Consider the following 22,374-nt stretch of genomic DNA (forward strand, 5'->3'; position numbering starts at 1 on the left):
AGGCCGAGACGGGCGGATCACGAGGTCAGGAGATCGAGACCATCCTGGCTAACACAGTGAAACCCCGTCTCTACTAAAAATACAAAAAAAAAAAACTAGCCGGGCGTGGTGGCCGGTGCCTGTAGTCCCAGCTACTCGGGAGGCTGAGGCCGGAGAATGGCGTAAACCCGGGAGGCGGAGCTTGCAGTGAGCTGAGATCCGGTCACTGCACTCCAGCCTGGGCGGCAGAGCGAGACTCCGTCTCAAAAAAAAAAAAAAAAAAAAAAAAAAAAAAAAAAAATTTGTTCTTTGAAAAGTTCAACAAAATTGACAACCTGTTAACTGGATGGGCTAAGAAAAAATGAGAGAAGATTTAAATTTTTAAAATCACAAATTAAAGCGGGTCATTAATATTGACTTTGGAGAAATAAACAGGATTATAAGAGGATACTATGAACAAGTTACGCCAACAAATTAGATAACCTAAAGGAAATAAACATCAAGAAACACAAAACCTACCAAGACAAATCATGAAGAAATAGAAACTCTAAATAGACCTATAGCTAATAAGGAGAATAAACTGGTAATTTAAAATCTTTCCAAAAAAGAAAAGCCTTAGAACTGATGGCTTCATGGATAAATGCAAGCGTAGGCTGCGGATGCACCTGGAAGCACAGAGCCCCGAGAAGGAGCGTGCCTTTGCCAGCACAGTTGGATGGGCATTTTTTACTGCGCTATGGGAAGTGCACGCTCAGTCCCTGCAGGATGCAGTGCAGGTAAGGAACCTCCAGGTGCAAGCAGAGTGCCTGGAGGTCCAGCTACACAGCTTGGAACCAGAATTAGGGCCTGCGGTTAGTGCAGGCCTGGGCCCACCATCGTGGTCAGAGACCCCTGCTCCGTCTGATACCGAGGAGGAAGAATATGTTTTGCAGGCTCACCCAGTGGTCCGTCAGAAAATACAGCATGAACAGCCGTTAGGGCCCCAGGGGTGGGCTCAGGGACCCCCTACTGTGATGGAGCACACGTCATACAGTGCCTATAGGCCAACTGAGTTGCGGGAATTAGGTAAGCAGTGTCGACAGCACTTGGGGGAACCTCTACCCACCTGGATGGCTTTGGGATGAGGGAGCCGAGCCTATCGTCTGCTCCACCTCTGAAATGGAAAGGTTGGCCTCCATCACGACTCATCCCTCCCTCCGTTAGCGATTGCAGGTGAGCAGGCGGTTAGCACTGGGGCAAGGCAACCGCACCCTAATTGAATGGCTGATGGTGGCCATACAAACGGTATGGAACGATGCTGGAGAAATACCAGAAACTGTGAGTAAATGGCACTCGTATACAGATTTAGTGCAAGTAATTGGGGAGTTGGGTATACGGCAGGCTCTGTTCCATCTGAATATCCAAGGACCAGGTGATGAATGCTTTTTCTCCCACATGAGGGACCTCGTATTGGGCTCTGCGCCCCTCAGGGCCTTTGGCTCCCTCGCCACTGTCCTCATTCTGTATGTGGGGCACCGTACATATGAGGTGACTACTGCCATGACGTCCCTCAGGGAAGCAGAGGACTGTCGGTGAGACCCGGGAATCCACACCATAAAAAAGGGGAAGGTACCCCTTCTGCAGGGGATACCTCACAAGACAAAAAGGGATCCCAATGAGTGACCCTAAAGCAGATGTGGATTGATTTAATTTTGGCTAGGGCTGACTGAGAGAAAATTGATAAGCAACCCACTGAAGTGCTGTTAACTTTGTGGAGGCAACTGTCCCGGGAGCACCAATTCCAGAAAATGCCCAAGAGGGAGAAGGACAAGGCTGCCCCGCCCAGTCCCACCCAGATGCTCCAGCTCAAGGACTACTTGCAGACGGGCTGAGGTGTACAGCCTTTTGTGTTTGATTAGCGAACTGGCCAAGGTGCCCAACTTGGGGATACACCGGACAACCAGAGGTCACATGTGGAATTGGTAATCCACTGGTCCCCCACCAATGTACAGCGGGTGGTGGCGCTGGTAGGCATCAGGACAGATTGTAGCCTCATCCATGGGAACCTGGATAAGTTTCCAGGCAAGGCTGCCTATGTAGACAACTATGGAAGCTGGTCAGTGAAAGTAAAACCTGTATCTTTGCACCTTGGCATAAGCTGCTTGGCTTCCCGCTTGTACACTGTGTACATCTCTCCCAAACCTGAATACATTCTGGGGAACATGGATATTCTACATGGCTTGGCTTTACAAACCACAGCTGGAGAATTCAAACTCCAAGTACGTGTGGTTAAGCCAGTACTGTGCGGATATATGGATCATCGGCCCCAGGTCCTGCCACAACCCTGACGGGTTACTTCTACCCATCAATACCGCTTGCCAGGTAGGCATACAGAGATAACGGGGACTATTAAGAAGTTAGAGGAGGTGCAGATAGGGCATGGCACCCACAGCCCCTGTGGTTGGTTCTCTGGTATCACCAATCAGAAAGCCTGACGGAATTTGGTGAATGATGGTGAATTATCCAGAACTAAATAAAGTAACATGCCCTTTACATGCAGCTGTATCCTCTATCATGGATTTGATAGTCTGCTTGACAATGGAATTCCACTATGTGGTGGCCTTGGCCAATGCATTCTTCTCAACTGACATTGCTCCAGAGAGTCAGGAACAGTTTGCCTTTACAGGGAAAGGGCGACAATGGATTTTCACAATGTTGCCACAGGGCTATATGCATAGCCCCACCATATGTCATGGTCTCATTGCCATGGATTTAGCCACCTGGAAATGGCAAATGTCATAATTAGTGATATTATGCTAACCTCTGATTCTCGTGCAGATTTAGAAGCGGCGGCACCCCTCTTGTGACAACATTTGGCAGCATGCGGTTGGGCCGTCAACGAATCCAAGGTTCGAGGGTCTGGATTGTCTGTCAATTTCTTGAGAGATATCTGGTTGAGTAAGACAAAGGCCATACCAGAGGTCATCATTGATAAAATTCAGGCATATCCCCAGCTCACAATGATGAGGCAGCTACAGACTTTTGCGGGCCTCTTGGGATATTGGCGGGCATTTGGGCCCCATTTGACTCAGATGATAAACCACTGTATCAGCTGACAAAAAAGGGAGCTACCTGGGATTGAGACAATGAGGCTCAGATGGCTTTTCTGGCAGCCAAGCAGGCCATACAGCAAGTGCAGGCCCTCTGAGTAATTGATCCAGGGTGCCCATTTGAACTTGATGTGCATGTGGCCACAGATGGTTTCGGCTGGAGCCTGTGGCAGCGCACGGAGCACTTTAGAACATGGGTAGGCTTTTGGTCCCAACTTTGAAAGGGAGCTGAGCTCCGGTATTCACTGATAAAGAAGCAATTAGCAGCTACATATGCCGCCCTTCAGGCTTGTGAGAGTGTGACGAGGCAGGCTGTAGTCATCGTGCAGATGACTTACCCAATAGCAGGGTGGGTATGTCCATGGATAATGACCCCCCAGACTGAGATGGCACAGACATCCTCCTTAGCAAAGTGGGGTGCCTACTTAGAATAGTGGAGTACCCTGAGTATGAACCCCTTAGCAGTAGAATTACAAGAAGTCTTGGGACCTGTAGTCAAGATGCAAGGTAAGGCCATGGGTCTCCTGAGGCACCCTTAAACCTTGAGCCATCACCATTTAAAGAAGGATGCTTCCCAGTTCCCAATGGGGCATGGTATACGGATGGGTCCGGCCGGGGTGTTATTACTGCCTGGACTGCTGTTGTGGTCCAGCCTAGTACTGATACCATATGGTTTGATACCGGGTGTGGGCAAAGTAGTCAATGTGCTGAACTCAGGACAGTGTAGATGGTGATCACCAAGGAGGAGACACCTATGGTAATCTGTACCAATAGCTGGGCAGTTTATCGAGGCCTGACCTTGTGGTTAACTGCTTGGAAGTTACAGAATTGGTTAGTTGGCCACCAGCCCATTTGGGGCCAGGCCATGTGGCAAGACCTCTGGGAAATGGGGCTACCAAAAAGATGTAACTATTTATCACGTGTCAGGCCATGTGCCTTTGGCTGCCCCTGGGAATGACAAGGCAGATGCTTTGGCCAAGGTCCAGTGGTTGGAGTCAGCACCTACACAAGATGTAGCCCAATGACTGCACTGAAAATTGGGCCATACAGGAGGTGAACTAATGCAACAGGTCAATAAGCGCTGGGGTCTATCCTTGCCCACACAAGATACCTGGGAGGCCTGCTAGAAGTGCCCAGCATGTGCACAGGCATACCCGAGATGGAGACAGCTGTCCAAGGTTACACAACAAGCGACAGTAGGGCAGATTCCCTTGACTAGGTGGCAAATAGTCTACATCGGGCCGCTGCTAAGGTTGCAGGGGCATAGGCATGTGCGGACAGCTGCACACGTGGCCACCGGTCTGTTGTTTACCTACCCTTGCAGGATAGCCGACCAGCAACAGACCACTCAGGCCCTGCAACACTTGTGTGCCCTATACGGTCCTCCTCTGACTGTTGAAAGTGACAAGGGAACACATTTTACTGAACAGCAGATACAACAGTGGGCACAACGGATGGATATAAAGTGGAGGTTCCATGTTCCACATAACCCACAAGCTGCTGGTATGACTGAGCGATATAACAGACCCCTGAAAAACAGGTTATGCTTGTATGTTACTCCCCTGTCTTTGTGGGGTTGGAGTCCAAGGTTGGACCTGGTGCTGCAAACCTTGAATGAACAGCCACGGAAAGGCGGCCCGGTGCTGGTGCAGGGACTGTACACCGGACCACCACCCGCATCCAGCTACAGACACACACCAAAGATGACCTCCCCCGACTAGGTATGGAGATGAATGGTAATTGTTGTTGCCTGCCCCAACGGCCCTGAAGGCAGGGGAAGAGAACAACTGGCTTTGGTCCTGGACCCTCCAAGCCCCCCATTGCCGATGGCTGGCTATTGTACCTCCCTGGTGGCGGGGGGCGTGTGGGGGTCGGGGGCTACAGTATGATTTACATGCCACTCCTCAGGTATTTAGTATGTGGCCTCCACGGTTGACTGTTCATAGGGGAATGGCTGGGGAAGGAACCCTCCTTTGGGGGACATATGTATTGTCTGTGTGTCCTATTATGAGCTCCCTGATTACTTTGGCATGGATACAGGACCCAAGGGAACCATGGGGAGCTGAAAAGGTGTGGTACCGTCACCCAGGGCAGAAGTCCTTGGTGGCTGCATTGTTATCTGGAGATGAAAGGTTGTCCTGTATTTTACCTGAGGGTTATGAGTTACCCCTGTTGGTACCTGCGCCTGCTTTGTCGTTTCAACAGTAGGTTGACATGCTCCCACAGCATCGTGGACTGGGGCCCGTGCCTATGCTGAGGTGACCAAAGCTTCCAACTGTTGGATCTGCACCACCCCTCCAGCAGCAGTGCAGATGGCTTTTGCCCTGGCACACACATCCAGCTTCTGTGGAAAACTGGACACGGTCAGAGACTTGGGGTCCCATGGCTGGCGCTGGAACATAGCACAGCAAAACCCACAGCATGCCTGCCCCCTGGCTGACCCACAGTGCCTATGATGGATGGAGCTGGTTAGTGGGAGAACACGTGGTGCCCCCACCACAGGTACCACGATGTATAGAGCAACACTGGGGTAACATCACCGTGGGGCAGTTGCCCGCCATAGCCTGCATAAATATAACATGTCACCACACCTGGTATGATGGAATAGGCGGCCTCATCAAGGTCGAGCCCCAGTGGACTTTGTGTCCCCACAGAGTTTATGGGTCTGTGAAGACACAGTCATATGTGCCAGTGAACTGAACTGGCTGCTGTACCTGGGGGTGGCCTTATGTGCCTGCCACTGTCATTCCCACATTGCCTAGATGCCCACCTAACTGGGAGGCCCTACATTCCTGGTTTTTGCGAGTTCAACGAGCCCCCGATGGCTCTACCCCTTAGCATTAACCATTCCTGGAACAGGTGTTATAACTGTGGAAATGCAAGTTACGGCCCTCGTGGAGCACACTGCTTGGGCCTCGAATTACACCTGAGTTGCCCTCCTTCTGCTGACAGACGAGGTTGATCAAACCAGAAAGGTGGTACTGCAGAGCTGGATGGTCCTAGATATATGAACAGCTGCCCAAAGTGGCACCCATGCTCTTTTGGGAACTCAATGTTGTACCTTCATCCCTGACAATCAACAAAACGTAACAGCAGCTTTGCAGGGAGTTCCCCAGGAAATCAAGGCAGTTGAGAGCCTTACTGACAACCTCCTACAGACACGGTGGGTGTCTCTGGGCTCTGGCCTACGCTGGACCCTAATAATTACAGGCAGCACCATGGGAGTATTAGTAATGAGTTGTTGCTCCCTGTATTGCTACTGTGACCTATAAGACCGGGGTTCCTCCCTGTGGGTACGTCTTCCCACGACGAGGGCTCTCCCAGTCTAGGGGATAGAGTGTAGAAAGAATGGCTGTGCTTCAGTCAGGAGCAGGCCGAGGCAGACATCCAGCACAGCATGACACAGCAGGTCTAGAGTGCGGGCACACAACCCTGTGCATTATGTGATCATATTTATGTAGCCATTTAATGTAACCTGTTTGTGTGAGCTTATACCTGGCTTTGAGCCACTATTGTCTGTAAGTCATATAAGTGCACTGCCGACTCTGTAGGAGAGAGAGAATAAATCCATGTCCCAACTGCCTATGGTCGCTCGAGTGTTCTTTCAGCTACTTGCCACTCGTCCACCCACTCCCCTCGGGCCCCAGCTCAAAGTGGAACCTGACACCTGGCACACTCTACATGGCTGGGGGTTGCTTTTAAAAAGCAGGAGTGGTGGCTCACGCTTGTAATCCCAGCACTTTAGTAGGCTAAGATGGGCAGATCACTTGATATCAGAAGTTCAAGACCAACTTGGCCAACATGGTGAAACCCCGACTCTACCAAAAAAATACAAAAATTAGCCGGATGTGGTGGCACACGCCTGTCGTCCCAGCTACTCAGGAGGCTCAGGCAGGAGGAACACTTGAGCCCAGGAGCTTGAGGTTACAGTGAACTATGATCATGCTACTGCACTTCAGTCTGGGCCACAATTTCATTTCTATACACTAGCATTGAATAAATTAAAAGGAAATTTAAATACAATCCCATTTACAGTAGCTTCAAAAGAATAAAACAGTTAGAAATAAACTTAATTAAAGAGGCAAAAGGCTTGTATACTGAAAACTATAGAACATTTATGAAAGAAATTATTAAAGATACAAACACATAGAAAAACATCCTGTTCTCATGGGTTGGAAGATTTCATGTAGTTAATATGTCTATGCTACTCAAAATGATCAATGATTCAATGCAATCCCTATCAAAATCCCCATGGCATTTTTTTTTTTATTTGAGACAGGGTCTTGCTCTGTCACCCAGGCTGGAGTGCAGTGGCACCATCTCGGCTCACCACAAGCTCTACCTCCTGAGTTCATGCCATTCTCCTGCCTCAGCCTACGGGGTAGCTGGGACTACAGGCGCCCACCACAACGCCCTGCTAATTTTTGTGTATTTTCAGTAGAGACAGAGTTTCACTGTGTTAGCCAGGATGGTCTCGATCTCCTGACCTCCTGATCTGCCTGCCTCGGCCTCCAAAAGTGCTGGGATTACAGGCATGAGCCACCGCCCCCATAGCATTTTTTATAGAAATAAAAAAAAAATTATAAAATTCATACAGAACCACAAAATACCCCAAATCACCAAAACAAAGAAGAACAAAACTGGAGGCACCACACTTCCTGATTTTAAAACACATTATAAAGATACAATTATTTTTAAAGTATGGTTCTGGCATATAGACAGACACGCAGATCAATGGAATAGAAAGCCCAGAAATAAATCCATGCATACATATGGTCAACTGATCGTCAAGAGGATGCCAAGAATACACAATGAGAGAAGAGTCTCTTCAGTAAATGGTGTTGGGAAAACTGGATATCCACATGCATAAGAATGATAATGGACCCTTACCATACACCATATACCGAAAAAAAAACAAAAAACAAACAAAAAAAACATCAGAACGGATTAAGAGCTTAAATATAAAATTTGAAACTGTAATATTCCAGAAGAAACCAGAGGGGAAACTCTTCATGACATTGTTCTTGGTAATGATTTTTTGGATACAATACCAAAAACACAGGCAACAAAAGCAGAAATAGACAAGTGGTGCTACATCAAAATAAAAAGCTTCTGGGCCAGGCATGGTGGCTCACTCTTGTAATCCCAGCATTTTGGAAGGCCGAGGCAGGTGGATCACTTGAGGCCAGGAGTTCGAGACCAGTCTGGCTAATATGGCAAAACACTATCTCTACTAAAAAAAAAAAAAAAAGAAAAAAACCCAAAAATTATCTGGGTGTGGTGGTGCGCGCCTGTAGTCCCAGCTACTTCAAAGGCTGAGGCACGAGAATTGCTTGAACACAGGAGGCAGAGGTTGCAGTGAGCCGAGATCGTGCCACTGTACTCTGGCCTGGGCAACAGAGACACCCTGTCTCAAAAAAAAAAAAAAAAACCTTCTGCACAGCAAAACAGAACAAAAAACAATCAACAATGTGGAAAGGCAACCTATGGAATGGAAAATATATTTGTGAATTATGTATCTGATAAGGGATTAATATCCAAAATACCTAAGAAACTCCTACAACTCAATACCAAGCAAAACAAAACAAAACAAATAAATCAATTTAAAAATGCATAAAGAACTGGAATAGACATTTCTCCAAAGAAGACAATACAAATGGCCATTAGGTATATGAAAAGATGCTCAACATCCATTATGACGGAAATGCAAAACAAAACTACACTTGTTAGGATGGCCATTATTAGAAAAATCGCATTGACAAAGATTTGGAGAAATTGGAACACTTATGCACTGTTAATGGGAATGTTAAATGGTGCAGCCTCTGTGGAAAACAGCATGGAGTTCCTCAAAACAATTAAAAATAGAATTATTCCTATGATCTGGCAACTCCACTTCTAGGTTATTTATCCTAAGGTATTAAAATCAGTGTCTCAAAGAGATATTTGCAAACTCATGTTTATTACAACATTATTCACAACAGCCAGGATGTAGAAGCAATCTAAATGTCCATCAACAGATAATGAATAAAGAAAATGTGCTATATGCACACAGTGGAATATTATTCAGCCTTAAGAAAGAAAGAAATTTTATCATATGTGACAACATGGATGAACCTTAAGGACATTATGCTATGTGAAATAAGCCAGGCACAGAAGGAAACGTACTGCATGATTCCACTTATATGAGGAAAGTAATCAAACACCATAGAAGTGGAAAGTAGAATGCTGATTACCAGGGGAAGAGGAAAATGAGGCGTTGCTGTTCAGTGGGTATAGTTTCAGTTATGCAAGAGAAAATATTCCAGAGAGCTGCTGTATAGCATTTTGCATGTAGTTAACCTGTGTGCTTAAAAGCGTGTTAAGATTATGTGCACATAAAATAATAATAAACTAATTAATTAATTAAAATAAAATGAAATTTGAACAGACATCTTACCAAAGAAGATATACAGATGGCAAATAAGCATATGAAAACATGCTTAACATCATATGTCTTTACAGAATTGTAAATTAACATTTAGATACCACTACACACCTGTTAGAATCACAAAACTTCACAACACTGACAACTCCAAATACTGGTGAAGATGTGGAGCAGTGGGAACTCTCATTCATTATTGATGGGAATGCAGAACGGTACAGCCACTTTTTAATTTAATTTAATTTAATTTAATTTAATTTAATTTAATTTTTTGAGACAGGGTCTCGCTCTGTTGCCCAGGCTGGAGTCTAGTGGTGGGATATTGGCTCACTGTAACCTCCACCTTCCATGTTCAAGTGATTCTCATGCCTCAGCCTCCCCAGTAGCTAGGATTACAGGCGTGCGCCATCATACCTAGCTACTTTTAGTATTTTTAGTAGAGATGGGATTTTACCACATTGGTCAGTCTGGTCTCGAACTCCTGACCTCAAGTGATCTGCCCGCCTCAGCCTCCCAAAATGCTGGGATTACAGGCATGCACCACCAGACCCATCTAATTTTAGTAGAGACAGGGTTTCACCATATTGCTCGGACTGGTCTCAAACTCCTGACCTCAGGTGATCCACTTGCCTTGGCCTCTCGAAGTGCTGGGATTACAGGCATGAGCCACCGCACCCAGCCGGTACAGCCACTCGGCAGTACAGTTTGCCAAATGAAACTAAACACACCCTTACCATATGATCCAGTAATTAAGCTCTTAAGTATTTGCCCAAGGTGTTGAAAACTTATGTCCACACACAAACCTGCACACAGCTGCCTTATTCATAACTGCCAAAACTTGGAAGGAACCAAAATGTCCTTCAGTAAGTGAATGAAAAAAAATAAACTATGGTGCCGTCAGACAATGGGATATTGTTCAGTGTTAAAAAGCAATGAGCTATCAAGCCATGAAAAAACATGGAGGAACAAATGCAAATGACGAAGTGGTAGAAACCAATCTGAAAAGGCTACATACTGTGTGATAACAAAACATTCTGGGAAAGGCAAAACTATGGAGACAGTAAAAAGATCAGTGGTTGCCAGGTGTTAGGGAGGAGAAGGGGATGGAGAAGTGGGGCACAGAAGTAGTAAAAGTAATCTGTATGATACTGTAATGGTGAATACACATCATTATATATTTGTGCAAACCCATAGAATGTACAATACCAAGAGTGAACCTTAATATCAAGGATGGACTTGGGTGATATTGATGGGTCAATGTATCTTCATCAGTTGTAGCAAATGTACCTCTCTTGTATGGAATGTTGATAGTGGGAGAGGTTGTGCGTGTGTTGGTAAAGGGGGTTTATGGAAATGCTGTACTTTCTGCTCAATTTTGCTATGAACCTAAAATTGCTCCAAAAAATAAAGTTGATTTTTAAAAAGACAAATATATTTTTAGTCCAGCAAAGCTGACAGGAGACTTGAACTACAGGAAATGTTAAAGGATGTCTGTCCTTAAGGCAGAAGGAAAATGACACCACACGGAAATATGGATTTACAAGAAGGAATGAAGAGTACAAACAATAATGAAAACGTGAAAAACATGTTTTTTGTTAAGTATCTTTAAAAGTTAATTGTATTTAAGCAAAAAAAGTAGCAATATTTTATTGTCTTCATAACACATGTATAAGTAAAATGTATGATCAGGCCTGGCACAGTGGCTCACGCTTGTAATCCCAGCATTTTGGGAGGCTGAGGTTGGAGAATCACCTAAGGCCAGGAGTTCAAGACCAGCCTGGCCAACATGGTGAAACTCCTTCTCTACTAAAAATACAAAAATTAGCTGGGCGTGGTGGCGCACACCTGTAATCCCAGCTACTCAGGAGGCTGATGCAAGAGAATCGCTTGAACCCCGGAGCAGAGGTTGCAATGAGCCGATATTGTGACACTGGACTTTAGCCTGGGCAACACAGTGAGACTCTGTCTCAAAATATATATATAAATAAAAATAAATAAATAAATAAAATGTATGGTCATATGTAACATAAATCTTTTGAATGATTTATCCTATTTTAATATACTTAGATGCTACTGTAAATGATGTTTTTAAATTTTCAGTTTCCCAGCCGGGGGTGGTGGCTCAAGCCTGTAATCCCAGCACTTTGAGAGGCCGAGACGGGAGGATCACGAGGTCAGGAGATCGAGACCATCCTGGCTAACATGGTGAAACCCCGTCTCTACTAAAAATGCAAAAAATTAGCTGGGCGTGGTGGCGGGCGCCTGTAGTCCCAGCTACTCGGGAGGCTGAGGCAGGAGAATGGCGTGAACCCTGGAGGCAGAGCTTGCAGTGAGCCGAGATCGCGCCACTGCACTCCAGCCTGGGCGACAGAGCGAGACTCCGTCTGGAAAAAAAAAAAAAAAATTTCAGTTTCCCATTATTTGATATGATTATTAGAAATAAAACAAGTTTTTTAAAAAAAATATAGATTGTGTTTCCTGCAACTTGTTAAAGTCATCTATTTGTTCTAGAAGGTTTTTGTGTTTTTGATTTTCTTTTTTTGAGATGGAGTCTCACTCTGTGGCCCAGGCTGGAGTACAGTGGCACAATTTCGGCTCACTGCAACCTCCACCTCCCTGGTTCAAGCAATTCCCCTGCCTCAGCCTCCCGAGTAGCTGGGATTACAGGCGCACGCCATCAGGCCCGGCTAATTTTTTTTTATTTTTAGTAGCGACGGGATATCACCATGTTGGTCAGACTGGTCTCAAACTCCTGACCTCAGGCAATCCGCCCGCCTCAGCCTCCCAAAGTGCTGGGATTACAGGCGTGAGCCACCGCGCCCAGCCTAGAAGTTTTTGGAGACTCCATTGTATATTCTACATAGATGATCCTATTGTGCACAGAATGACATTTTTTCCCCTTAGTCCTTATCACTCTAGATGCCTTTGTTTCTTTTTCTTCCCTGATTGTACTGGCTATGAGCTTTACCATAATTTTGAAAATAAGTGAGTAAAGCAAATATCCTTGCTTTAATTTTGGACTTAGGAAGAGAGCTTTAATCATACACAATTAAGTTTAATGTTAGCAGTAGATTTTCTGCACATATTCTTTATCAGCTTGAGGAAGTTCACTTCTATTTTTAGTTGCCGAGAGTTTTTTGTTTTTTTTTTTAAATCGGGAATGGAAGTAGGATTTTATCAAATATTTTTTGTGTATCAATTGAAACTATTGTATGGTGTTTTTTAGTTTGTAATATGGTGGATTCTACTGATTGATTTTTAAATATTAAACCAACCCTGGGATACTATTTCTGGGATAAACCTCACTTGGTCATATATTTTTGGTTTTGATTTGCAAAAAAAAAAAAAAAATTGTTAAGAATTTTTGTATCTATAGTCACGGAGACATCAACCTGCAGTTTTCTTTTCTTTCCTTTTTTTTTTTTTGTAAAAAAAAAGCCCGGTTTTGATTTCAGGGCAATGCTTATCTTAAAGGATAAATTGGGAAATATTCCTTCATCTCCAATTTTCTGGAACAGTTTGTTAGATTTAGCATTATTTCTTCCTTAAATTTTTGACAGAATTCACTAGTTAAGCCACAAGTCTTGAGCTTTCTTTGTTCAAGATTTTTAACTACAGAATAAACTTCTTCAACTTAAATAGCTTCACAGATATGAAGCTATTTAGGTTATCTGTTTCTTCTTGAGTAAGCACTGATAGACTGTGTCTTTAAAATAATTTGTATATCTAAATTTCCATTTGTTAGCAGAAAGGTTTTTTAAAAATAGTATCCCCTTGTTATCTTTTTATATCTGTGGAATCAGTCGTGACGTTACCACTATCATTCCTGATACTGGTTATTTGTTTCTTCTGTCTCTCCTTTTTTCTGACCAGTCTGACTTGAGATTTATCCATTCTGTTTGCCTCAAAGAATTAGCTTTGGTTTCATTGATATTCTCTGTTCTATTTCTTTTTCTCTTTCATTCATTTATGCTGTTTATTATTTTTCTTCGGCTTACTTTGCATTTGACTTATTTTTAGCTGTATAAGGTAGAAACAGATTATTGATTTTTCCTTTTGCTTTTTTCTAATAAAGATAGTTTACTGCTACAAATTTCCTTCTGAGTACTGCTTTAGCTGATCTCACAGATTTCTAGATATTGTGTTTTTATTTTTATTGAGTTCAACTTACTTTCTAATCTCCCTTTTTATTTCTTCTTGAACTCTGAGTTATTTAGAATTAATTTAGTTCCCACATATTAGATTTTCTAGATAATTTTTTGTTATTGATTTCTAATTTAATTCCATTTATGGTCTGGGAGCATACTTGGTACAATTTAAGTCATTTTATACTTTTGGGATTTTTTAATGGCCCAGAAAATATCTTGGTAAATTTCCCATGTGCATGTGAAAATAATTTGTATTTGCTATTTTTGACTGTTCTATGTCAATTAGATCAGGTTAACTTGATATTGTTGTTCAAATCTTCTATAATCTTACTGATATTCTGTATACTTGTTCTATCAATTGTCAAGAGAGTGTGTTGGAATCTCTGAGTATAATTTATATTTGCCTGTTTTTCCTTCCAGTTCTATCAGTTTTTGCTTCCTGTATTTTGTAGCTCCATTATTAGGTACAGAAAAATTAGAAATTATTATTTTCTCTTGATTAGTTGACTCCTTTATAATTACGAAATGACCATTTTTTGTCCTGGTAACAATATTTGCACTAAATCTATTAATGTAGTTATTCTAGCTTTATTTTCATTTTTTAAACATATCTTTTTCCTTTCTTTTACTTTTAACCTGTGCCTTTTTAATTTATTATAGGCAGTAATTGGATAGGTCTTGCAATCTTTCCAGTCTGATAATCTTTTAAAATTGGAATGTTTAGAACATTTAGATTTAATGTGATTGTTGACATACTTGGGTTTAAATCCATCATCTGGCTCTTGGTTTTCTATATGTTTATCTGTCGTTTGTTTCCTTTTTTCTCTTTTTTTTTTTAATTAATTGAGCAATTTTTATGATCCTAGATTTTCCTACTTTTTGCCTTAGTAGATACAACTCCTTTGTTCCTATAAAAGTTGATTCAAGGCCTGGCACGGTGGCTCATGCCTGTAATCCTAGCACTTTGGAAGGCTGAGGCGGGTGGATCTCGAGGTTAAGAGATTGAGACCATCCTGGCCAATATGGTGAAACTCCGTCTCTACTAAAAATACAAAACTTTTAGTACGCGGTGGCGTGCGCCTGTAGTCCCAGCTACTTCGGAGGCTGAGGCAGGATAATCTCTTGAACCCGGGAGGTGGAGGTTACAGTTAGCCGGGATCACGCTACTGCACTCCAGCCTGGTGACAGAGCGAGACTCCGTCTCAAAAAAAAAAAAAAAAAAAAGTTGATTCAGTGTTTATAATATGCATCTTTAATCTATAGTTATCTATTGTGAAATAATATCGCGCCTCTTTGCATATAAAAAAAGAGGCTTACAAGAGTGAATTTCCATTTGGTATCCTCTAGCTTTTGGGCTAATGCTATCATATATTTTATACCTACATGTTGTAGACCTCATATTGCATCATCATCATCATCATTATTATTATTATTATTATTATTATTATTTGAGACAGTCTCATTCTGTCACCCAGGCTGAAGTGTAGTGGCACGATCTTGGCTCACTGCAACCTCCACCTCCCGGGTTCAAGCAATTCTCCTGCCTCAGTCTCCTGAGTATAGGCACCTGCCACCACACCCAGCTAATTTTTGTATTTCTGGTAGAGATAGGGTTTCACCATGTTGATCAAACTGGTCTAGAACTCCTGATGTCAAGTGATCCGCGCACCTCAGCCTCCCAAAGTGCTGGGATTATAGGAATGAGCCACTGCACCCAGCCACATTGTTATTATTTTTGCTCGAAACAATCGATTACCTTTTAAAGAAAATTTTAACAGAAGGAGGGAAGTCTTCCATAGATCTTCTACCACACCGGCCACTTCCATTGCCCTTTATGACTCGGTGTGCATCCAGATTTCCTTCTGGGATCAATCTCCTTCATTTCAAAATGTAGAAAACCACATTTGTTATAGTGCAGATCTGCTGCTAATTTAGTCTTTCCATTTTTGTATGCCTTAAAAAGTCTTTATTATGTCTACGTTTTTGGAAGCTATTTTCTTTTGGTACAGAATTTTAGGATGACAGGTTTTTTGTGTTTTTTTTTCTTTCAGTACTTTAAGGTACTGCTTCATTATATGCAGGCTTGTGTTTTTCTGACGAAAACAAAACACAAAAATCAGAAAGACCTGATGTTCTCCTTATCTTCATTCCTTCCTATGCAGTGTGTCTTTCTTTATTCTGGCTGCCATTGTCACTGACGTCAGTTTTTCCAGCAATTTGACTGTGATGTGCCTTGGCTTAGTTTTTTCATGTTTCTTGTCCTTGTGATTTGTTGAGGTTTCTGGTTCTGAGAGTCTAGATTTTCATCAGATTTGAAAAGTTTTTATTTTTATTTTTTTGAGTTATTGTGCTTTATCTTTCTCTAGAGACTCCAGTTACGTGTATATATTAGGTTACTTGAAGTTTTCCTACCACTCACTGATGTTCTGTTCATTTTTATTCTAGTATTTTGTATCCGTGTTTCTTTTTTTTCTTTTTCTTTTTCTTTTTTTTTTTTTTTTTTTTGTTTTTTTGTGCTTTGTTTTTGAGATGGAATTTCGCTCTTGTTGCAAAAATTAGCTGGGCATGGTGACGCATGCCTGTAATCCCGGCTACTCAGGAGGCTGGGGCAGGAGAATCTCTTGAACCCAGGAGGTGGAGGTTGCAGTGAGCCGAGATCATGCCATTACACTCCAGCCTGGACCACAAGAGCAAAACTCTGTCTCACAAAATATATATATATACTTTTCAAAATGTTGGTATTGTATTATATTGCTTTTTTTTTGGTTTTTTTTTTTGAGACAGAGTCTTGCTCTGTCACCCCAGCTGCAGTGCAGTGGTGCGATCTCAGCTCACTGCCAGCTCCGCCTCCCAGGTTCATGCCATTCTCCTGCCTCAGCCTCCCGAGTAGCTGGGATTACAGGTGCCCGCCACCATGCCTGGCTAATTTTTTGCATTTTTAGTAGAGACAGGGTTTCACCATGTTAGCCAGGATGGTCTCAATCTCCTGACCTCGTGATCTGCCCGCCTCGGCCTCCCAAAGTGCTGGGATTACAGGCATGAGCCACCACATCCGGCCGTATCATATTGCTTTTATAAGTTTATAAGTGTATACATTTTAAAGAAAAGATTATGTATTCTCTAAGTGAAATAAGGCTATCACGTTCTGAGAGGTGAAGTGCTTCCAGACACCAGAGCTCCATGTAAGAGCCAAGACACTGGACAGGTTATTCGCATCTCCCTTTTAAAATGATAGATACACATTAAATATTTATTAGTAGCACAGAGTGACACATTGTATTTGTGAAATTATAAAAGGCATCAGGTTCAAGAGAGAGAAGATTTTAGTGCAGTGCAATACCCCTACCACCCTCTGGGACATGAGCAAAAAGAGTGCAGACCAATATTCCTACAGATAGTTCATCTTCAATCCTATATTGTATTAAGTTGGACTGGCAATGAAGGTGAACTTATGTGACACTATCTATCATGTCAGTTTGGTCAGATGATCTCTATTTGACAGACCTAAAGTTTCCTTTTTTCTTAAATGGCTTTGCCACATATACTCTATGACAGATTAATTTTAAAGTAACATTTCAGAGAAACTGTATTCATTATGCAGTCTGATAAAATATATGCAGGTTTCAAACCCCATGACATGGGTTTGTGTCATTAGGGTAGATGGGTGAACAGGAAGCACGAAGAATCCCTGTCTTCACTTTAACAACAATTATGCTGGATGAATCTATCTGGTGTAATTATTTTGTGTGGTTTTTTTTTTTTTTTTTTTTTTTTGAGACAGAGTTTCGCTCTTGTTGCCCAGGCCAGAGTGCAATGGTGTGATCTCGGCTCACTGCAACCTCTGCCTCCCAGGTTCAAGCAATTCTCCTGCCTCAGCTTCCCAAGTAGCTGGGATTACAGGTATGTACCACTACATCCAGCTAATTTTGTACTTTTAGTAGAGACAGGGTTTCACCATGTTGGTCAGGCTGGTCTCAAACCCCTAACCTCAGGTGATCTGCCTGAATCGGCCTCCCAAAGTGCTGGGACTACAGGCATGAGCCACTGCGCCCGGCCTGATGTAATTATTTTGAAACTCTGGAATTTATTTGAAGGGTTGCAGCTTCCAGGGGAAGACTTGGCTGACATTTAAGAATTAGGACATTCCAAAGCAACCACATATATGGGGGAGTGTAGGAAGGCACCACACATGCTCAGGGAAAGACATGGGCTTAAAAAAAACCTGAGAAAACCTGAAGTTTACAACTAAGTCTGATTCCCAGCACAAAGACATCCTACAAAATTTTTGTTAAAAAAAAAAAAAAAAAAAGCAAACCTCTGGAGAAAGAAGAGTCAGATTTCTAAAGTTATCATATTATAGATTCAAATGTATAGTTTTCAATAAAAATCACAAAGCATACAAAGAAACAGAAAATTCAAAGTCTCACAATAAAATTTTAAAATGTTTAAAGTTATATTTTATATACATGGGAGCTCAACAATGTGTACACATGGACATAGAGAGTGGAAGATTAGACATTAGAGATTCCAAAAGGTGAGAGGAGGGAGGTGAGGGATGATAAATTACTTATTGTGTATAATGTGCACTATTCAGGGGATGGTTACGCTAAAAAGCCCAGACTTCATCACTATGCAATCAGTATATCCATGAAACAAAAATGCACTTGCACACCCTGAATCTATTTTAAAAATTTAAAAATCCAGAAAAATGATGTAATTTGTGACATCAATAAGTGAAAGAGGTAGGGACAGAACTGTATAGAAGCAGACATTTTGTATGCTATTGAAGTGAAGCTGGTAAAAATTCAAATTAGAGTGTTATAACTTTAGGCTGTTAAATGCAATCCCCATGGCAACTCCACAAAGAAAATAGATATAGAACATACACAAAAGGCAATATAAAGAGAATTAAAATGTTTCATTACAAAAAGTCAACTAAACCAAAAGGAAGCAGTAAAGCAAGAAATAAGGAATAAGAAATCTACAAGCCTATAGAAAAAAATAGCAAAATAGCAGAAGTAAGTCCTTTCATATCAGTAATTACTCCAAATATAAATGGATTAAACTCTCCAATCTAAAGACAGAGATTTGCAGAATGAATTTTAAAACCATGATCATCTATATGCTGTCTAAAAGAAGACTTTTTAGATTCAAAGATACAAAGAGGTTGAAAGTGAAAGGACAGAAGAAGATATTTCATGCAAATAGTAACCAAAAGAGGATCTATACTAACATCAAATGATATTGACTTTAACTCAAAACCTGTTACAAAAGACAAAAAGGACGTTATATATTGACAAAGGAATCAACTTACCAAAAATATAAACATTTATACATCTAATAACAGACCATCAAAATATATGAAGCAAAAAATTTCAGAAGGATGAAATAGTTCTACAGTAATAGTTGGAGACTTCAATACTCCACTTTTATAAATGAATATGAAAGCGAGACAGAAAATGTCAGTAAATAGAGGACTTGAATACCAACTAGACAATAAACCAACTAGATCTAACAGACATATGCAGAATACTCCAAAAACACAAGAGAATCTACATTTTTCTCAAATGCACATGGGACATTCACAAAGATAAACCGTATGTTAGGCCACAAAACAAGTCTCAATAGATACACAAAGATATACAGCATACAAATTATCTTCTCTGACCACAACAGGATTAAGTTAGAAATAATAACAGAAGAAAACTGGTAAATTTACAAATAGGTGGAAATTAAACACACTTTTAAATGACCAGTGGGTCAAAAAAGAAATCACAGGGGAAATTAGAAAAAACTTAGAGATGAATCAACATACAGAAACTTACGAGATGCAGTAAAAGCAGAGATAAAAGGGAAATTTATAGCTGTAAACATATATTTAGTAAGGAGAAATCTCAAATCAACAACCTAACTTTACAACTTAAGGAACTAGAAAAGCACAAACTAAACTAAAAGCTAGCAGAAAGAGGAAATGACACAGATTAGAGCAAATATAAATAAGGAATAGAAAAAAAAATAGAGACAATAAATGAAATCCAAAGTAGGTTCTTTGAAAAGATCAACAAAATTGACAAACCTTAGGCTAGCCTGACAAGAAAAAGAGGACTCAAATTACTGAAGTCAGAAATGAAAATGAAGCCATTGCTACAGATTCTACAAATAAAAATGACTTTAAGTGAGTACTAGGAACAACTGTACACCAAGAAGTAAGATGATCCAGATGAAATGGACTAATTCTTCGGAACACAAACCTACCAAAACTGAACCATGAAAAGGTAGAAAATCTGAATAGACAGATAACTAATAATAATAACAAAACCTCTCAACAAAGAAAATCCCTGCACCTGATGGCTTCACAGGTAAATTCTACCAAATATTTAAGAAGAACCACCATAAATCCTTCTCAAATGTTTCCAGAAAGTTGAATCAGAAAAAACACTTTCTAACTTATTCTGTGAGGCCAGCATTATCCTGACACCAAAACTAGGCAAAGACACTACAAGAAAAGAAAACTACAGAACAATATACCTTAAGAATATTAATACAAAAATCCCCAAAAATACTAGCAAATTGAATTTAGTGACATTAAAACTAGGATATTATACACTGTGACCAAGTGAGGTTTATTATTGTAATGCAAGGATGGTTCAACATACAAAAATTGATCAGTACACCACATTAATAGAATGAATGGGGAAAACAAACCATAATTATCTCAAATGATGCAGAAAAAGCATTTGACAAAATTCAACATCGTTTTATGATTTAAAAAAATTCAGCAAACTAGGAAAAGAAGGAAGGTACCTCAACATAATAAAAATTATATATGAAAAACCCATAGGTAACATTATATAGTGCTTTGTAGAGACATAAAGTAGAACAGTGGTTCCTGGAGGCTTAGGGAAGAAATAACGAGGAGTTACTGTTTAATGGGTAGAGAATTTCATCCTTGCTCAGGGGCCATGCTAATCTTCTCTGTATCACTTCAATTTTAGTATATGTGTTGCCGAAGTGAGCACAAGGTATAGAATTTCACTTTGAGATAATAAAAAGTTTTGGAGATGGACAGTAGTGATGGTTGCACAATACAAATGCACTTAATGTCACCAAAATAGTTAAAATGGTAAACTGTACATTATATATATTTTATCACAATTTTTAAATGCCTGTGACACTAAATCTTTTAAAAATGTATTTGTGTTTTTCTGTTCCACATTTCTTTGGATAGATGTTCTAATCAGTCAGGGGCACTTGTAAAAGAACTATTTTCAAAACAGGATAAAATCGTGACTCTCATACAGATATAAAATGAACATACTCTACAGATTTCATTTATTTCATCATTATGAGGAAACTGGTAAGGTACTACAACTTCACTTCACAGGATAAACACATGATATACTTAAAGTTATAAGTAACAGAAACAAAAACTATTCCCCCATGGGGAAGAGGGACATTGAATGAACCTCCTCCACAAGAATTCTGTGTTCAGCAACAAACAATATTTACGTAATCATGATAATGTAAACATGAACTACCATTTAAAACTCCAATTATAATAGAATTACATTGAAAACATGAGGGGAGGAGGAAGTAAACATGAGCAAAAAGAAAGAAAAATTAAACCTCAAATGTTCAACAGGTGTCAATAGATAATGTATACAATAAATAAGTCAATTTAGCAAAATAACAAATTATTTGGAAACATATAGGTAAATACTAGAAGCAACAACTGAAAATATTGAAAGTTGCTTCTGTGGATCTTCATACATGAGAAAACACAGCACCAGACTTATTTTTAAAAAAGACTTTTAAAAATTTGTTTTAAATATGCTGAAAGAGCTAAATGACAACATGGGAATAGAACTAAAAGAAATAAGAAAAATGATATATTAAAAGTAAGAATATCAACAAAGAGAAAAATTGTAAAAATGAACAAAAAATTCTGGAGATGACATGTACATAACTAAGAGATTGTGCCACTGCACTCCAGCCTGGGTGACAGAGCAAGACTCTGTCTCAGAATAAATTAATAAATAATTTTTAAAAAGTAAATGAATTAAACTACCCCATCAAAAGTTACAGATTGGCAGAAGAGATAAAAATATGTGATCCAAATAGATTCAGTCTACAAGAGAAGCACTTCAGATCTAAGGACACACCTACATTGAAAGTGAAAGGATGCAAAAAGATATCTCATGCAAACAGTAACCCAAAAAAAGAGCAGGGGTGGCCATATTAATACCAGACAAAATAGACTTTAAATCAAAAATGGTTATAAGACACAAAAATCACATGATACATTGATTAAAGTGTCAATTTACCAAGTTATAACACTTGTAAACATACGTGCACCAAATCCCAGAATTCCTAAATCTAAGAAGCAAGCATTGACAGAATAGAGGGAGAAATAGTTCCACACTAATAGTAAGAGACTTCAATATCCCTCTTTCAATAATGGATAGAACAACCAGATACAGGAGAAATAAGAAAATAGAAAACTTAAACAACACTTTAATTTTATGTGTTAACTTGAGCAGTCACGGTACTCAGATATTTGGTCAAACACTATTCTAGATATTTCTGTGAAGGTATATTTTGGATAGGATTAATGTTTACATCAGTAGACTTTGAGTAAAGCAGATTGCCCTTCATAATGTCAGTGGGTCTCATCCCATCATTGGAAGTCTTTAAGAAAAATACTGACTTCCAATGAAGAAAAGGCAATTCTGCTAGA

At 40.6% G+C, this 22,374-nt stretch overlaps 1 long non-coding RNA gene and 1 other non-coding gene across 2 annotated transcripts; one reads left to right on the top strand and one right to left on the bottom strand.

Moving 5' to 3' along the window:
- Positions 1-990: 990 nt before the first annotated feature.
- LOC105498869 (uncharacterized) lies at positions 991-4,521 on the top strand. Its single transcript, XR_011612313.1, has 3 exons — positions 991-1,191; positions 2,797-2,867; positions 4,393-4,521. It is a non-coding gene; the product is annotated as an uncharacterized lncRNA (long non-coding RNA).
- A 16,023-nt stretch (positions 4,522-20,544) lies between these two features.
- LOC112423014 (U6 spliceosomal RNA) lies at positions 20,545-20,656 on the bottom strand. Its single transcript, XR_003013462.1, has one exon. It is a non-coding gene; the product is annotated as a U6 spliceosomal RNA (small nuclear RNA).
- Positions 20,657-22,374: the final 1,718 nt, after the last annotated feature.

Source organism: Macaca nemestrina, chromosome 14 (assembly GCF_043159975.1).
Source record: "Macaca nemestrina isolate mMacNem1 chromosome 14, mMacNem.hap1, whole genome shotgun sequence".
In the NCBI taxonomy this organism is placed as follows: Eukaryota; Metazoa; Chordata; class Mammalia; order Primates; family Cercopithecidae; genus Macaca; species Macaca nemestrina.